Source organism: Triticum aestivum, chromosome 3A (assembly GCF_018294505.1).
Source record: "Triticum aestivum cultivar Chinese Spring chromosome 3A, IWGSC CS RefSeq v2.1, whole genome shotgun sequence".
Lineage (NCBI taxonomy): Eukaryota > Viridiplantae > Streptophyta > Magnoliopsida > Poales > Poaceae > Triticum > Triticum aestivum.
The window spans coordinates 734,264,238-734,268,644 of NC_057800.1; the positions used below are offsets into that span (position 1 = coordinate 734,264,238).

Genomic DNA, 4,407 nt, shown 5'->3' on the forward strand with positions numbered 1-4,407 from the left:
CTGGTGTTCATGAAGTTTTTCCGAATCTTGATTTATTTATTAAAATTCGTATTTTTTCAAATTCACAAACTTTTCTTAAATTCACAAACTGTTTCTATGTTTGTGAACTTTTTCACAAACTCATGAACTTTTTTCATATACCCTTTTTTTGCATGAAACAAGGTGTTTGTCCGTGACTTTGTTTCAAAAAAAATCAAAAAATAGGTGTCTTTTTAGCAGCAACTTTTATTTACAGCGGTTAGCCAATGAGCATATGGGAAAAAGCGAGCAAGCAGGCTTCCGGGCGAAGCCACCAAGCTGTTCGCTCGCGATTGGGCATGTTAGAGAGCAAGGCCTTACATCATTTCTAGACCAAAACAGGACAGAAAAAGCTCAAGACATTCTATTTCTTGCACTTTTATTCACGAACATAGACATTTAATTTTGAAGGTCGTAATGTAGCTAAATACTCTTGTGGAGCAGGCCGTCATTTTTCGCTGTGTATTCCCCACGACCAAAATCTTGTACCCAGGAGCATCTCTAAATCTTAATAAAGTCGGACGAGATTTCTCTCTAAAAAAAGGACAGAAAATACAACAGAAAAGAAAAGCACAAGTTTTGAAGCAGCAATCAACGGTTATAAAAATCGACTGACCCAAAATCAATTTTTTGGTAACTTTCATATAAGTATACATGTATAGCTTTCAATTCTTTCTATTTGCAAGAAAAAACTTTTAATTCTTGCTTTAATTGCTCCCTTCACTCAACTCCATCCACAGACACAGACGACCAAGGTTTGGCAACCAGAAGCAGAGGCGCCTTGAGACGCACGGAGAGGCCGTGCAGCTCGCTCATGTCCACCGGCGGCATCCTCCCGCCGGGCAGCTCCCAGTCGAAGCTACACACGAGGCTCGCCAGCGCCAGCTCGTTGGACAGCATAGCGAACCCGACGCCGGGGCAGCCCCTCCAGCCGGCGCCGAAGGGCAGGAACGCGAAGTCCTGCCCCATCTTGAGGCCGTCGTACCCGAGGAACCTCTCCGGCGCGAACTCCTCGGCGCGGCTCCCCCACGTCGCCGGGTCGCGGCCGATGGCCCAGGCGTGGATCAGGACCCGGGTGCCCGCCGGCACGTCGTACCCCAGCAGCCGCGTGTCCTCCACCGTCTCCTGCGGCAGGAGCAGCGGCGTCGGCGGGTGGAGCCCAGGGCCTCCTTCACCACCGCCTTCAGGTAGGTGGCGCCCGGGCCGACCGCCGCGCGGACCTCGTCCTGTAGCTTGCGCATCTCGTGTGGGTGGTTGACGAGCTCCGCCATGGCCCATTCCAGCAGCGTGAAGGTGGAGCCCGTGGCGGCGGCCAGCATGTCCACGATGATGCCCTTGATGCTGCCCGTGTCCAGCTCTTCTGTAGAGTCCAGCATCACGTCCACGAAGTCTCCCTCCTCCCCGGTGGCCGCAGCCGCGCGGCGGCGCTGGCGGTGGTCGGCGATGACCCGCTCCAGCAATCCGTCCATGTCCTCGAAGACCCGCCTCGTCTTCTTCTCCAGCCCCGTGACGACGTCCACCCAACGCAGCCACGGCACCGTCTCTCCCATGGGCACCGTGCCCAGCAGCTCCTCGATCTCGGCGAACACCTTCCTCAGCCTCGCGCCGCCGCGGCCGCCTCCTTCGACCCCGTAATCCGTGTCGCCGAACGTGCAGCGGGAGATGACCGTGTTAGAGTACACAATGAGGTTGTCGCCGAGGTTCACGACGGCTCCGGCGTGTCGGCGATCCGTGTCGCCGAACGTGCAGCGGGAGATGACCGTGTTAGAGTACACAATGAGGTTGTCGCTGAGGTTCACGACGGCGCCGGCGTGTTGGCGGACCCGGTCGACGAGCGCGGACGCGGCCCAGGGACGCGACGCGGCGCGCGTTGAGCATGTGGGTGACGCAGACGCGGCGCGCCTGGCGCCAGTGCTCGCCGTAGGGCGCGAAGCCGATGCCGCCGGTGCCGTAGTAGAAGCGGTCGACCATGAGGAGCCTGGGGCGGCTGGCGAAGTCGAGGTCGCGGGTCCTCATGGCCTCCTCCGCCGCGGCCGCGGAGCCAGCCACCACGGTGGGCACGCGCCCGAGCCGCAGGTGCATGACCGGGCCGTAGGAGGCGGCCAGCGCCCGGAGGCTCCGGTGCGGCAGCCTCCGGAGTAGGTGGAGGTGGCCGATGACCGGCAGGCCCGTCGGCGATGGAGGCAGCCGCAGCTCGCCCTGCCTGGCCCTGGCGGCATTACGGCTGCGCTTCGAGGAGACGAAGGCGGTGACGGCGAGGAGAAAGGCGAGGGTGGCCCGAGAAGGAGGAGGTCCTTCTTAATCACCGGATATACGGCGGTTGATAAGATGCCACACGCCCCGCCTCCCGTCTCGTTCATGCTTCTCCCCATGCCTCACCCCAAGAATTTTTTAGCTTCCAGTATTTTTGACCGGAGCGGGTGGTGCCGTACCCAACGAGTAGCATCGCATGGTCAAGATCCTGGCTGCATGTACCTTGATACTGGGCGAATTCCGCTACATTAACCGCCAATGCGACGGCGACGGGCTGGGCCGCCACCGCGCGCATCAAAGCTTCCTCGTCGTTTGGCGGGACAGTGGCCACCTCACCTCATCTATGGTGACAAATGGGTTCCTGTTTCAAACCCCAAATACGGGTGGTGAGCCTCTAAATCGAGACCTCCGCTATCAATGACGTAATGGAGGGCATGTTCTGCCCAGCCACCACGGCAACCATGGCATGCATAGCTCGGCCCGGCACAGTCCAGGAGCTGCTGCGGAGACAAGGACATTAGTCTATGCATCCTAATGCCGTGGAGACCTTCGACGGCCCCTGCCGCCGCAAACGCCCAGCAACTACCACACTTAAGAGCCATCATGCATTTTTTAATCAATCATACACGGATCCTTATGAAAAGTGTTCAGAGATTAATGATGTCGAGTGTAGGTTCGGCTGAACCATGGTTCGATATAACATTTTCGCACACTTAATGCTCATGGGGTCTTGATGCTTCACGGGGGTGACCGCGCTCGCATGTAGATGTAGGCACCAATCTACATATGGTGGGAGGTCCATGAACTCACGATGACCGTGAGCCCAATCACCGGCCGGCATGGCGCCACAGGCAAACGGTTTGGTCGTCGGAACCGACCATGCGGCCGCAATAATGCCAGACTTAAGGCCGGCTGCTTACCAAATCCTCTACGCACGGAGGTGGAATGAGCTGATTGGTGCTCGTTTTGCTTGCTTTGCATGAATTGTGGCACCAATTGTTCTACGCTTTTGCTAATTACCAGTCACTTGAAATTTACTGATCGCTCTCGATTCCATTTGTCTTGGACTCTTGGCTTTAAATACCTTGATCTCTTTAGAGTCGCTCCATTCCCATGACGTCCTCCACCGTATTATGCGTGCCTTTTAAGATTAACATCTTTACATTGCATCAGCCCCAAACCTTCCTCTTTTCGACTTTCTTTGGATTTTTCAATTTGTATCTTCGATCCGGAGAGACTAACAGCAGCGCTAGAAGACGATTATGAACCCTGCGACAGTTTTTTTAGAAAAGGAGGATGACCCCGGCCTCTGCATCTGAGAGATGCATACGGCCATTTTATTGATTATTCTCGAGGACCTTACAAAGTAGTACAACAATATGCCTGAATCCGCCATCTTGGCAACATCTGCCACTACTCCTATCCATATGACGAAGGGGGTGCAAGCTGGGCCAAATACCCAGACCTCTCACCTAAGCCTAACATCTAAAGCCGGAGGCCCCGACCGAGCCACATACCGGGTCCGGGGCACAATCCGGTCTGACGTACTCACATGTGTCGTCGCCGCCATCTTCCACTAGTCCATCTTCAGAGCAGATTGAGGTGCCAACCTTGGCAGGATCTTCCGCCATCGACGCCATCAAGAACACTGCGACAGTGAACTTCTGATTTCTTATGTTTCTGAATATTGTTTCTTTGGGATGTGTCGTTCGTCAGATAAATCAGGGGCATGGCAGCCATTTGGTCCTTTACTCCTTCAATTGGAATTTTTATACAAGCATCCAGCAAGATTTGGTACGTACCCTAACCATCTTTAACCAATTCTGGATTTTACTTACCCTGTAATTCCCTCATTCACAGCCTGCTCTCGGGCAATGATAAAAGTGAACAGGGATGGTAAGAAAAATATGTCAGTTCATATTGTCATCCTGACATCTTTGGCACTTAAGTGATCGATCATCCACGTCATTTTCCATGCAACTGATTATAGGAGGCATCCTCTACATCATCTTTAGAAATGATAATTATGGCCTTCTTCCATATCTGTTATCTACCATTACATTTTAACTCATTAGTGCCTTGCAATTGCAAGCTTAAATATCCTTTCATTAAAGAAAAAGAAGCACCCATTACATG

The 4,407-nt window shown here is 53.8% G+C and overlaps 1 pseudogene; it reads right to left on the reverse strand.

Moving 5' to 3' along the window:
• Positions 1–738: 738 nt before the first annotated feature.
• Positions 739–2,566, reverse strand: LOC123057323 (cytochrome P450 71A1-like; annotated as a pseudogene).
• Positions 2,567–4,407: the final 1,841 nt, after the last annotated feature.